Here is a 15,927-nt window from a genome sequence, read left to right as displayed (position 1 = left end):
AGTAGTAGTGCTAGTTGTTTTTGCTTCTCTATTTCCTTTGTTTTTATGACTTCTTAACTTTTTTCTTTGTCCTGAGGAAGGGACAGGTTGTCCCGAAAATTTGACAATTATTATTGTTCGTGTCGTTGGTCATTTTTAGTGCTTTATATAAATTTCCATCCGTGACCTTGTATCTACTTAGTAGATCCGACACTTAGGATATACAGTGTTGTTGGTTTTTAGTGCTTTATATATATATATATATATATATAAGAAAAGAAAATCGTGCTTTGAAAACCAATTTCAGGAACATAGTTATTTTTTAATTACAGGAATGGTCAACATCTAATCTACAACTTTACATAATTACAATTCCGAACAGATTGCAATGAATGTTAAAAAAAAAAGTTTTTTTTTCTTCATAAAAAGAAAACAAACCACTTCTCACAAAGAAATGCATGGATTTTCTTTCATACGAAATCATAGCATGTCGCTGAAAATCGATTAACCACCGTAATGATTTTGTTTTAAATTTCACGCACAGAATGCAGATTTCAAAAAGAAGTAAAACTTATCTGAAAGTGACCAGGAAACGTTATATCATCGATTCTAGTTGCGACTCATCTACCTTAGACCATTACATTTTCGACATAACAAAATGAATTAGACAAAAACAGTTATCTTTCTTGAAAATTTAACTTTCGTAAAGGTAATTCAGGAAAGTTTGTGTAAAAAAAAATATTATTTTGGGAGCGAAATGCTTCATACTTTTTAATTTAACTATTGCCGAGAATTTCAACTTTTATTGCTGGAAATTAACTTCCGTAGCGATTAACGATATTTTCCCCGAAATTTTAACTTAATACCGGATACATGCGAAACTTCATGAATATTTTAGCGTTCTATACTGAACACCAGAAAACGAAAAATTGGTCAAATTCAGCTTTATTTAAAAAATGATAAGACTTATTCAAGCATTAATTTCCGTAACATTTTAAAATACCTTAAAATCAATGGTATATTGAAATTGTTGTACAAAGTTAACGATACCAGATTTGTGGACACTTCTTTATTTTCAAGTTCACTGATATGTCCTTTAGAGAATTGTGATGTTTATTTTGCAATTTGAAACAATTATTTTTTTTCATGTTTTATATCCTAAATTGGCCCTTTTATCGAAGAATGACTGTAGAGCCATGATCTTACAATGTTGGCTCCATCTCTCACGCATACTTAATGTTTAATTCAAGGGCAGGTAAGTTTAAATTCTCTTATTTGGAATGCAGTAAGGACAAAAAAAAAACATAGATTATATTATTGTATCACAGTCTAAAATAATTTTGACATTTAAATTTTGGTGCCAAATTGACAGAATTCTTTAGTAAGTATACAAAAGTGAAATAAGGTTAAGATATAAAAGTAACAGAAGCGAGGGAAAAAGACCCAAAACCCAGCGTTAAAGGGGCTTAGACATAGATCGGAAGTTAATATTTTCTCAAATTTTCTGTATAATATCACGTAAAACGTAAACTGTTTTTGTAAACAGGACACGAGCTCTGTTGTTGTTAATGTTAACGTTTCACGGGGTGTGTTCAATTTTTTAAACTCTGCACACATCACTGAACACGGACTGACAAATACTGGTGAGTTGGTTTTGCTTTCTCACATTTCTACTCTGAATTTTCAGAATTATAGTTTTAATATTTTTCATTAATACACAACAAAATTTCTACTTTTCTTAAGTATTAAGGATAAAGTTTACGCATCCCGAAATTCGTAGTTTCAATAATTTCTAGATAAAATAAGTTTTTCATTATATTTCCGTGTGAAATGCTATAGCAAGATGTAAGTCATGATACTATACAGAAAATTTGAGAAAATATTAACTTCAAATCTGTGTCTAAGCCCCTTTAAGCAGTTAAGAGCAGTTATCCTTTGGGAATTTCCTATTCGGTGGAATCATTTTCATTCGTGGCCACTGGGAGTCAATGTTCATGAGCAAGCAAAATTTTGTTGGTTCGTGGGGATTTATTTTCGGTGGTAACTCGTATTTACAGAAGATTCAACGAATAAATATGTTAACAAAATAATTGATCGTGGGGATGTAAATTCATAGATAAGGGTGACCCACGAAATCCAAGAACATTGGTCCCCCACGAACAATGATGATTCCACAGTATTTACTTTCATTTTCAGAGTTTTTGCGAACATGTATGGAATCCTGATAGGGCCACTTACATGTAGTTCACTATTGCACCACCGAGCATCGACTAAATGGTCGATGGTGCGATAATGCGATGGGGCGATGACGAAGATGCGATGGCGCGACAATGTGATGACGATGGTGCGATAGCACGATGATGCGATAAAGAACATCGCTTCATCGTCATCGTACCATAGCTCCATCGTTATCACACCATCATGTCATCGCTATTGCACCATCGCGTTATCGCGCCATCGCTTCACCGTGCCATCGCATCATCATCATTGCCATTGCACTATCATCATCGCGCTATCGCTTCATCGTCATCGCACCATCGCTTCATCGGCATCCATTATCGCGTAATCGCACTATCGACCCAAACCTAGAAGGTACGATAGTGAACTACATGACCCTATCTGGATTCCATAAACATGTGCATTATTTTTTTCCGGAAAAACGAATCTGACATGCCACCTCAAGATTTTAACAGTGATAGGGAAGTTGACGAGCATTTGAGGGGTGCCTCATCGTTCAATGAAAATTAGGGAATAAATTGTGTGAGAAAATGTTAACCTTGTTGCTTATGGAAAATAATTAGAGAATTGTACTCAATTTTTTTTTTTAATTTAGTGCTGAAAGTTAAGGAGATGGCAAATCTGTGCCCAATCCCATTTATTACAATGAAACGTGTTTAAATCTAAATGCTATTTCATATGCCGTTCAAAACGGGAAAACAATATTTTTCTATTGTTTAAAATGAATTAAAATAAACTTAATAAAGCCAATGTCTGAATACCTCGACCAATGATTTTGGGTTGTATCCATGATATGGCCTTCAAGACTATATTAAGAGTTGGTCTGTAATGGAATTATCTTGGGTTTATGATAGCGGGGTTAGGGACACGGGAAGATTTGATTGACTCATGAACTCTTAAATCAATGTCGCTCTTTACACATAATCACCAGATCTAGTAGTCCAAGACGGCAAGCTCTCATAACATCGGAGGACTATTTGAAGCGGAGATAAATTCCCATTGGTGCTTTATCTAGCTGGCAACACTAATGGACAATTACCAATGAAAATATTTCTCTCGTAAAAGCCTTTGTCCTTTTGAGCCAGGAAAAGTCTACAGTTAGTCCTGGTGGTTGAGCTTAGAGCAATTATAAGTTATTACAATTATAATTTATCATGATTATGTTTTCCTTTTGTAGAGTAAGAGTGCATTTATCTGTAAAAATAAACACCATAACAGCATCTTCATTCCCATATTCATAACAAAATAAAGAATTTGATTTATTTTACTTATTACAAAATAACAAAGCAAGTTGCACCTTTTGAGCATTTCTTAGGAAAATCACTAAATGAAAGTCACTAGAGAAGGTTTAAAAACATTTTTGTGTAGATGTATCTCTTTGCGTTGATTTCTAAAAAAAGTCTTTGATTACGTAATTGCGGAAGGAAAAAAAATCCGGAATGCAACAATAATTCCACCTCCTCCTTCCTCTGGAGAACATTTGCACATAGATAATAATTTTAAATAATTGAAGAGAAGTTTTATTGTAATCGGATCATGCCTAAATAAAGTTAATTCTATGTTCATCTGGAAATTCCTTTTAATTAGCTCGTACCATCTCTAAATGAACTACAAATACGATATTTTATCATCATAAAGGGAAGCCCAAGGATTTTGTTGTGAATTTGGTAACTAAATATGAAAATAAATTGTTGTGAATTTGATAACTGAATATGAAAATCAATACTTTGTACTACAGTGCTCTATGTACATGAGAGGGAAAGGGAGACGTACACACAAGCGCGCGCGCACACACACACACACTAATTGAATTCTGCAAAAGAAAAAAAAAATTACTAATCCAAGTTACAAAATACTGAGTAATTCTATCACATGAGAGTTGTTAAGGTATACATCTGTCAATTCTATTAATCAAGGACGCGGTTGTTAATTACACATAGGAATTGATATTCCGTAGATTCTTTTTAACCATTGAGTAATGTGTTTTCCGCCAAGGCAATATAGTCCGTTATCAAGAGACATAAGGATAATACGGGGTCCAAGGTCGCTAGATTGGACGATTAATATTTGTCAACATCTGTGCAAAGACTATTTACAATTAGTCTTAGCCAGATTTGATCCAAGATTAATATTTTCTCAACAATGTATGCTTGATTTAGCCGCACTTGAGAATTGTTCGTTAGTAAGAAATTCAATACTTTCCATGTCATAGAACTCCTTGGATAAATAATGTATAAAGCGGCAGTCAACATCCCTGAAAAACCACTTCAGTGACAAAGATTTGGTCTGCGATCAATGCCACCCACGCACCCTGCTCATAATCACAATGATAATTGACTATATCTACTACCTTTATTGCTGGCAAAGTTAGCATGGTATTGTTCCGCAGAGAAAAATCAATTACTAATGATACAATGCGCGCTCTACTAAACTGTCGTCCACATCACAAAGAGAAAAGAGAACTTAGAATTATGCGACGCAATTACAAGATAAATAGACAGAAGAATATTCCTTTTGGTGTGGTAAATATTCTCTTTATCTAGTCTCATAATCTATATATGCAAACTTTTGCACTCACGAACACTAATATCTTGGTCTTAATTTGCAATTTTTATTAACTTTTTTGTAACTTTTCCCCCCAATAATCAATGCACAATCATACATTAACATATTTTTTGACAAAGTTTACTCTGTCATAAACTTGTTGTTTTTGTTAACCCCCCCCCCCCCTGAAAATAATGTATTCTTTGTCTGTTTTGGGAGATTTATCTCGAGTCGTGACTAAAAAGGTAAATTCTAACCCATAGTAAAACTAATACACTCACTAAATACAACAGATGTGAATGAAATAGTCGTGTTTGTTCAACAAAAATACTCCCGAACGTGGGCAAATTGTGATGTTCATTATAGTTCCTCGATTATAAGCTATTAGTAGAGATTTTATTGATGTTGTTTTATTTGAAATTTGTCATTTCATCTTATTAGTCCCCTACCGGTGAAACCGGAGGGGACTATAGGTTTCCTCTGAGTCTGTCCGTCCGTCTGTCTGTCCGTCTGTCTGTCTGTCAGTCTGTCCCACTTGGTTTTCCGCACTTTTTTCCTGAACGCTTGCAGATATTGAGCTGATTTTTGGTATGTGAGTGTATCTTGATGAGTTACAGATCAAGTTTGCATTTCGTTCCGCTTCATTGATTTTTGACGGAATTAGGACCTTTTCAATTTTTAAGGGTTTTCCGCAATTTTCTTCTAAACGCTTTCAGATATTGAGCTGATTTTTGGTATGTGACTTTACCTTGATGAGTTATAGATCAAGTTTGCATTTCTTCCCGCTTCATTGATTTTTGACGGAATTATAGCATTTTCAATTTTTAACGGGAACCAGATTACACTTGCCGGTAGGGGACTAGTATTGCTAATGCAATACTCTCAGACTGCTTGTTGTTATAGTAGTGAAATCCAGCACCTTCTGATCTACATGTACATATATACTACATATACTTTCTCTTTATCTCCATTTAGAATAATGGCTTATGTGAACAATAAATTCAGTTGGATTGATTGATTGTATGCAGCTGTTTTATGTCCCGTTCGAGAAATTTTCACTCATATAGAATCGTCACCATATACCGGAGAACGGCTTCAAATTTAGACTCCATTTAGGCCATTGAGAAGTGAGGGGTCTTTATCGTGACAACGCCTACCATGACCGTTTTTTAGGTCTCATCCGAATGACCCGAAACTTTCTCTTCAAGGTAGCGCTTGGCGAAGGATCAGTTGCTACCTTTTTTATCGACTTAGGTGAGTCGCAGCCGTGATTCGAACACACGACCTTCCGATCACGGAGCGAGCGCTCAAATTCAGTTGGAACATAGGAAGATAAATACTAATCATTGAATCAGATGTGATTTTTTTAACAAACATGTGGTGTTGAATCAATCATCGCTGTATTTTTGTGATCGGCTGATCACATTTGATTCCATGTAAAATATCCGGTAAAATTTAACCATTAGCGCATTCATGACGGAATGGACAATTTTGTTAACTATGCACTAAGAGCTTCATGTAGATCTTTCATAACATGTTAAAATTGTTTTTTTTTATCCGGGCTGATTGTTCGTAGAGCAATAGCCCGCTATTTTCAGCCTCTTCAAACAGGAAGCTGACTGAACATTTGTCACATAATTTTTAAATGTAAAAATATAGTACTTAATCTCAACTGCTTCTTGAGCCAATACAAACGCAGAATATTACAAGCAAAATAAAACTAAGATTTTTCTACATAAATAAACGCTAATCCTTATGATATTGAACATTAACGTATTTTGTGAAACAGCATATATGCGTATGGTATTTTGATGTCATTGTTCTCGTAGCCTGATTTCCTACACAGACAAAGAAAAACAGGGTCGGAAAACCAGGGTAATCTTGTTTGTTTACTTTCGGCGGTTTCAGATAATTCTGTCCCTGATTAATTCGAACCGTGGTATAAGGCCCCACAATAAATTTGATCTATATATTTTTTTAAAAATATACTTTTTGTATTTTTTAGCTCACCTGAGCTGAAAGCTCAAGTGAGCTTTTCTGATCACCCGTTGTCCGTCGTCCGTCCGTCCGTCTGTCCGTCTGTCCGTCCGTCCGTCTGTAAACTTTTCACATTTTCAACTTCTTCTCAAGAACCACTAGGCCAATTTTAACCAAACTTGGTACAAAGTATCCTTGGGGGAAGGGGAGTTTAAATTGTTAAAATAAAGGGCCAAGTCCCCTTACAAGGGGAGATAATCAAGAAAAGACAAAAATAGGGTGGGGTCATTTAAAAATCTTCTTCTCAAGAACCACTGGGCCAGAAAAGCTGAAACTTATGTGGAAGCATCCTGGGATAGACCAGATTCTAAGTTGTTAAAATCATGACCCCCGGGGGTAGGGCGGGGCCACAATAGGGAATCCAAGTTTTACATTGAAATATATAGGAAAAATCTTTAAAAATCTTCTTCTCAAGAACCACTGGGCCAGAAAAGCTGAAACTTATGTGGAAGCATCCTGGGGTAGTGTAGATTCTAAATTGTCAAAATCATGACCCCCGGGGGTAGGGCGGGGCCACAATAGGAAATACAAGTTTTACATTGAAATATATAGGAAAAATCTTTAAAAATCTTCTTCTCAAGAACCACTGGTCCAGAAAAGCTGAATCTTATGTGGAAGCATCCTGGGGTAGTGTAGATTCTAAATTGTTAAAATCATGACCCCCGAGGGTAGGGCTAGGCCACAATAGGGAATCCAAGTTTTACATTGAAATATATAGGAAAAATCTTTAAAAATTTTCTTCTCAAGAACCACTGGTCCAGAAAAGCTGAAACTTATGTGGAAGCATCCTGGGGTAGTGTAGATTCTAAATTGTTCAAATCATGACCCCCAGGGGTAGGGCGGGGCCACAATACGAAATACAAGTTTTACATTGAAATATATAGGACAAAAATCTTCTTCTCAAGAACCACTGAGCCAGAAAAGCTGAAACTTAAGTGGAAGCATCCTGGGGTAGTGTAGATTCTAAATTGTTCAAATCATGACCCCTGGGGGTAAGGCGGGGCCACAATACGAAATACAAGTTTTACATTGAAATATATAGGAAAAATCTTTAAAAATCTTCTTCTCAAGAACCACTGGGCCAGAAAAGCTGAAACTTATGTGGAAGCATCCTGGGGTAGTGTAGATTCTAAATTGTTCAAATCATGACCCCCGGGGGTAGGGCGGGGCCACAATAGGAAATACAAGTTTTACATTGAAATATATAGGAAAAATCTTTAAAAATCTTCTTCTCAAGAACCACTGGGCCAGAAAAGCTGAATCTTATGTGGAAGCATCCTGGGGTAGTGTAGATTCTAAATTGTTCAAATCATGACCCCCGGGGGTAGGGCTAGGCCACAATAGGGAATCCAAGTTTTACATTGAAATATGTAGGAAAAATCTTTAAAAATCTTCTCCTCAAGAACCACTGGTCCAGAAAAGCTGAAACTTATGTGGAAGCATCCTGGGATAGTGCAGATTCTAAATTGTTAAAATCATGACCCCCGGGGGTAGGGCGGGGCCACAATAGGGGGAATCCCAAGTTTTACATTGAAATATATAGGAAAAATCTTTTAAAATCTTCTTCTCAAGAACCACTGGACCAGAAAAACTGAAACTTATGTGGAAGCATCCTGGGGTAGTGTAGATTCTAAATTGTTCAAATCATGGCCCCTGGGGGTAGGGTGGGACCACAATAGGTATTACAAGGGGGAAAGTCTGGTAATGAACAGCATGGCCAAAGTTACTCAGGTGAGCGATGTGGCCCATGGGCCTCTTGTTTTTAAGATTGGTTCCATTCAAGATGTCATTGAAGTCCTTACTTTATTTTTTGATTTTGTTTAATAAGCCGCGTGACAGTACTATGAGTACTTTGATTTTTATACATTAACTTCCGAAAAGGAGGTACACCCTTTCGCTTTAAAGTTTATTCGTTCATTGGTGTTTCGAGTAGGTTAAACTTGTACATAAATTTATTCATTTATTAGGTAATTGACTGTTTTATACATTCCGTGCCATTACGTAGACTACAAGTTTGACATTTTAATATTACATTTTCCTATCACTTTCTTTAAACACAATACTTGTCAGATTTAACCCACCTTCAGCTGTCAATCAAACACATATATCCCAATCATGCTAAATCTGGATCATCCTAATTTTTAACACAAACGTCCAGATAATCAAGACTTTCATATATTGTGCAATCTTGATGGGATACATTTTATATAAATATATACACTGTATAACGGAGAAATAGACAAACACGGGGTCTTTGATCTGGGTAAATTTGACGATACATTTAACGTTGAAGATGCTTGCCAGACTTTACATATTACTGTTCATTAATTAGAAGCAACTTTTGAAGTTTTCACTGAAAGACAGACAGGGCAAAATTATTATGCCCCCGATCGATCTTAGAACTTTAACAAAAAAAAGTGTAAATGTATATAATCTGATTAAAAGCATAATTTCTTTGTTATGAATTAATGACGAAAATTCTATTTTCATACCCTAAAAAATTACAGTATGAATACCATAGTAATATCTAGTTATATCGGAGTCACCTAGGAGTTTTCTGGCTCCCAATGTTGACTTAAGATGACGGAGAAACGTAATTATATATTCCAGCGAAAATTGAAATCCTGATAGACATTTAAATAACAGGGAAATTCTATTACATGGCTTCGATAGCCACCGCAAATCAAATATCAGCGATCAGACCACTAAAACCTTCGCATCGCTAATGGTTATAAATATAATGAGGGCATTTTTTTTTTTATTCAAGAGAATTATTTTAGTTTACCCCCATCATCTATTTCCATAATTACTACTACTGTACAACATATGCATATTTTAGTATCTCTTGCATTGTCTAAAACAATTGCTAGGAGGCCGGTTTTTGGTACCAAGTGATAAAATTTGACAAAATTTTATTTTAGCTTCTTTTGCAGTATGACTTAGAGTTGATTTAGATTATCTTTTCAAGCTCCGTTTACGTAATGAGAATTTCATTGGAGAAATCCTGCAATCGAGAAAATGTAATGATCATTGGCGGTCATTAACAGAAAAAAGGGAACTGTAGATACACAGGGGACTTCAGGACGGAAGAACGTAATCACCTAGATTTATTTTATTTGCACCTCTCTTTTTGGTAAACCCTGCGTGCTTTTAGAACCAGTATTGAATCAGAAGGAATTAACAATACTATTCTGATGCAAAATCAATCAGAGAGGCAGACTTTGTCCATTTACACCATTGTTTAAGGTGCCAATAGAAAGAAAAGACTTCCATAGTGTGTGTGTCATTACCACGCACTCAGGCAATAGTCTTGTACTCAGAGCACACGCTACACAATTTATAACAAGTTCAGCTGCGACACGACTTAATGGCAGCAGTTCTCCTGCCGATACACTGATCATGAATTGTTCATAGCCGTGAGTTTTTATGCCTACAATTTCACAATGCATCTCAGAACTGACATTTAAACATGGATACGATAAGAACTGCAAATCGAAGTTTGGTATCTTGCTATTAGGGGTGAAGCGAGATAGAAGTACTTAATATCTCGTTTGACATTTACAATACAAATAGCTGGGGAATTAGAGTATGGCCAAAAACTATTTCATTTTAGAAAAGAACATTTTCAGAGCGTGCATTTATTGTTAAACTTGGGAAGAAATGGCGGTATATTTTTGCACCTTTTATGCAAGCTAATGATTATGTCATGCAACATAAACTGTTGACATGCAAAACATATGGTACATTTTCATAAAATATCAAGTATCGCAAAAATGACAAACAAGATGCCACTTATTTACGTATGTTGATTTGCAACTATATAGTGTTGACATGCCATGCATCTTTTAATCTTGACATGCAAAGCAATTATGTTTACATGAAACATTAATTCCTTGTTCTTACTGAATATTTATATTATAGATTAGGTTCAATTAAATGTACCTTTAAAGTACCTGAAAAAGTACCTATTCAGATATGTAGAGACGACAAATAAGTTCATCTTTCTATTACAAACTATACATATGCACCTACATGCAAGCTGACTTAAACATACATTAGTGGCATGTCAGCATATAAGTTCCTTGTCGACAAAAATAACTTACACCTACCATGCTGGAAGTTACATGTAAAGGCGATATTTGATATATTTTGAAGATTTTTCCTAATTTCTATCCTTTAAACATTTTTAATGTATGTCAACATAATTATTTTGTGTTGCATGTTGATATATTTTTATGCTGCATGTTAATATATAGTAAGGCTGCATGTTGATATAACTATCTTGCATGTGGACATAATCTTCAGAAAAATATTTCTTTATAGGGGCAGAAATATGCCACTAGGAAGACTTCAAATATATATCTATATACATGTATATATCTGGTAGTTCATAGCATGATTCAATAGTTAGCGGTGAATAACAAAATTTACAAATTTATGAAGAAAATATCCACCCTACTACATGTAGTATTTAGCTAATCCTGTATGACCTTTTAAGGAATGGTTAGTACTCTGTTTATAGACAGAATACAATATTTATAGCTAACTATGTAATAATTGTTTCTTCTTTAAAAAAATTATACCCAAGCGCAATACTATTCAAAGAGTAAATCAAATCACTTTGGGGAAAAATAGAAAGGAAAAGAAGCACTATATAATTTGTAGAGCCCGGGAAGACAAACTAACTGGTTTATGTAGATTTCTAAGGTGTGATAGATTTTTCAGAGAGAATAACCGTCAATCTCTCGGTGTTAGTTAGAACGTGTAGGAGGACGCCGTATGCTCTTCTTATCAATTAATTATTTTTATCACAACAGTATCAAAGAAAGATTAACTTACTCAAACAAAACTTCCCTGTGTACGGAATTCACAATCTGTTAGTTGGTGACTATTCATTAGAGGGTGTCTCTATCTAGTGTCTGATTTTGGTGACTAGAAACATGTATCGTTTTGGTAATCAAACTAGAAAACTGACAGTCATAGACATTAAGTTCCTTGCAGTATTTATAATATTCTGAACATTTTGACATTGGCCTTTCAGATTTCAAAAGGATCTCTTTTAAAACCTCTGCATGTTGAAATAATTTTTACTATATGAAAGTGCGTCCATGGAAAAAAAAACCCTGTTCATCTTGACCTCTGAATGCAATCTATATCATATGAATATATTTTACGATTTTTTGTTAATATGAGGTGAAAATATTTTTTTTCGGTTAAAAATACACACGTTAATGTACAGAATTACTTTCGATAAGAAATAGCCATACCAAAAGCCCTGACCCTTTGGCCTTAATCTGTATTCAAAATATTTTTTTTCAAGCAATCTTCGGCCAAAATATGGCTGAAATACTGCCAGCACGGCCTCAAACAATATTCAATCAAACAATCCAAGCAATTTTCTACTCAGAAATTAAAAGAATTTTGAATTAAGCTTTGATAATGTACGATGTATGGTATGACAATGAGCTAAACCACAACAAAGTTCTTTTACGACTTATAGCATGAAAAAAGCTTCAATACTTTGGTTTACAATACATGGCCGTAGGAACCGGGGGGGGGGGGCGGGGGCATTGGGGGGGGGCGTCCCCCCCCCAATAATTTTGCCGATATATAGATTACTAAAGAAAACATAGATGCTACATGTATATGCCTGTGCCTCCTCAATAAAAACGTCTGATGACCTTTTTTTTTTTGCTTGTCAAGAAATTTTTGGTAGTTGATAGTGCCCCCTCAACTGAATCAACTGAAAATGTACGCTGTGCCCCCCCCCCCCCCCCCAACTGAAATTGCTTCCTACGAGCCTGCAATAGCCAACTACAATAAACTGTAGTTTACTATTAATAGTATATCATAGGACAATTTGTTAGGGAAATTACAAAATTTAGAACGTGTATTCTATTTTATTTTTACCTACCCCCACACAGTACATTCACATTTTAGAAATAAAGACTTTGTAACCTATCCTTTTATACATTTTTTTAAAATGAGATTTTGAAAAAATTATAGTGTCATTATAGAAAAATGCAAGTGGAGCGTCATTTTTGTTACGTAACGTCGTAGAGCGATTAAATGACCATACGATTATACATATATGAACACATGACTTTCAATTGAATATAATTTGGAATAGATATTTATGTTATAAACAATTTGCGACAATAAAGAGCAGATGAAAAAGTATTTCCCGTTGCATTCTTAGCGACAACTGTGAGGGGGCTGATTGAATTTCATTTAACTTAAAAACCCTTCCTACACTGCACACTTAAGAGTTCTGATTCTGTGGTATTTTTATGCAATTAGAGTATACTTCTCCTAGATTTCAACTTAAAGAATTTGAAATCCACAATGCTTTACCCAATATTGTAATGGATTCAAGCATTCTTAACATTTTAACAAGCCAAGATACATTAATTGTATACTTTCTCTACATGTGTTTTTCTTTATGTTATTTAGTAAACAGTATTGATTTCTCTTCATTAATATTCATTATCTTTAAACATTTTTCTTGGGGGCAAATGCAAGGTATCCTATGCTTAAAATAAAATCGGTATGCTCAAAATGTACATCTTCATATAATATAATTTTCTCAATGTCTAAAAAAAATATTTTGTTTAAGTGTATAGAGGGTCATTAAAATAATCTTACTTTGTGACTATATTTAGAAAAAATCACCCCTCCACCCGGTCCTAAGAAAATATCATTTTAAAAAGAAGAAACATTCTAGTTCAATCCCTTGAACCTGTGTTTGAGCCATCCAGTATTGACCAGTAATATATTTAACATGTTTAAGCATGGGGTTTAAAGACAACAAAAGATTTACTTCCATATACGATATATTGTTCCAAAAGTAAATGTTTCTGAAAAACTAATTCTATAACTGGACACGGGGCAATTAAACTTAGATGAGGTCACCTTTGATCTCAGTCTCACTTTTCTACTATTAGTTCCTTTTGTAAAAGTGATACAGAGATCGAAAGTGAAGCTCGTCTAAGTTTTATGGTCCCGGGGCCTGGACACGGGGTATTTTAGATAGTTGAAAATGGGATTTTTTACATAGCAGAGTATGCTTCCTAATTATGCATTTGGATTCAAAAGTGTCAGGATTAATACCTTTCAGAATGTGCATTTAATATCTGAATTCATATTCATAAAACATTGAATATATATACAACCTAACATAATGTCATTAAAAAAACAGAGAGTCAAATTTTTACTTTTAAAGGAGTTTCTTGGGGACCTTTTTTTCTAGCGGGAGGATTTCAAACAAGAAATGCATAAAAATTTGCTTATTTTAATTTTACAAGTGCTCTTAAACAACTCTAAAAATTAAGTTTGCTAACCTGATATGCACAACTTTTTTTTCAGACATCGGACAAACAGTAGAGACATTAACCTGAAGTTTCTAATACAAAAATAAAACATGTAATATATTATCAAAATGCACAACTCACAAAATCTCTTGAAAAAATAAATTCAGTTCTTTCCTTGATTAAAATTTATTTATAACCTCAATATCTTGAGAAAAAGAAATGTGGCGCTTTGTTTTTGTTTTAGATATACAAAACAGAGGATATAACAAAAATATTAATGCAAAAAAAAAATGAAAAATAAATTTAAAAATAATAATAATAATAATAAAAATAAATAAAATGGCATTTCTCATTTGCAGAATTTTAAAAACATACATGTACTTTGTTCATTTTAAATTTTCTAATTAAGTGTAAAATGGTCACAATTCATATTCTAGACTTCAAGGATTATTTTTTTCTGATCGAAACTACTCGTATTTATACTATCCTTGGGTATTTATTTGCATAAAATGTATTGTAATCTTTATAATATTTTTGTATCACAGCAGTAGTTTAGATCAATGTGTCAATCTTATTTAGTGCAAAAATGTCAAATTGAACTGGATTTCGTTAAAGAGGTTCGTTCCTGAGCTTTTGAGCAGATTTTTGTCTTGACCTCTATTTAAAAAAATTCTGCATAATGTTTTAGTTCTAACAATAAATTTGGATTCTACAATGCTAATTAAAACCTCATGATTAAATTCCATACCAAATGCATCAAGTGAGGAACTATATTTTGTGGCGGAAGAAGAAAAATGATAATTTTTTTCTCTTTCGGAGTATTTACAGTATTGTTAAGTTTGGATTCCTATTTTTACATGCAGCCTGTACACAGAGTTGTTTTGTACCGGGAAAAATTTTATGCTGGTCCTAAATTATATATAAAATTAACTGTCATGAATTCTATCATCATATTTGACAAATATAGCAAATTTATTGTGAAAGTCCTGGAAAAAAATAGCCCAATTTAAGCTTAAAATTAACACCATTTTAGTAATATTTAAAAATTTATATACAGACCCCCACTTTTAATTTTTATTTTTGAATATATAGGATAACTTTAACTTTTATACATAAATTCAGAAAAATGTTCAATCTATTGTTTGAATATATAATATAATTATGATGTCATTTTCATTAAGACATTATTTTTTAAAATTATATTCTAGAAGTGTGCGTGTGCGCGTATGTGGACTCCTTTATTTCTTTTTCAATATGTTTTGTTTTCCTTCCTCTAAGAGTGGTTGCACCAACCAAGAATTTGAAAATATGAATTTAGTAATTCTTTGGATTTTGGTAACTGGTTAACTTTGTTCCTTATTTACAGTTTAATTTAAGAAAACCTCGCACGCATATTGTTCCCACCTCGTGCAAGAAACAATGAATCAGGAGTAGACGGCTTTAGATCTTGATTGCTTACGTCCCATTGTTCAAGGATAAAATGATGGAAAATCACGAGCAGACATTTAAAGTTTACTGTTAATATCTATTATTCTTCTATACGATTCCCTGACGTAAAGCGAGCTGTCTTATTTAATAGCTCCAGCTATTTGTCATATTTCGCCTTGCCAATAAAATATCTATTGTTTTTGAAGCCAATTTCAGAGAAAAAGTAGACAATCCTTCGAGTTATGAGTTATCACTTCCAGGCACGCAGTAACCGCTGGTCTGAGTATCCAATTATTTCTTTTTAGTAAATTAAGTCCGAGAAACTATTGAAAACAGTGTGAACAATGACAATGACCTGTACATCTGGGGAGGGGGGGGGGGGGTGATGGCT

This window comes from Saccostrea echinata, unplaced genomic scaffold (genome assembly GCF_033153115.1).
Source record: "Saccostrea echinata isolate AGI-Se365-2 ecotype Australia unplaced genomic scaffold, CSIRO_AGI_Sech_v1 ptg000075l, whole genome shotgun sequence".
Lineage (NCBI taxonomy): Eukaryota > Metazoa > Mollusca > Bivalvia > Ostreida > Ostreidae > Saccostrea > Saccostrea echinata.
Note: the sequence above shows the minus strand (reverse complement) of the source record.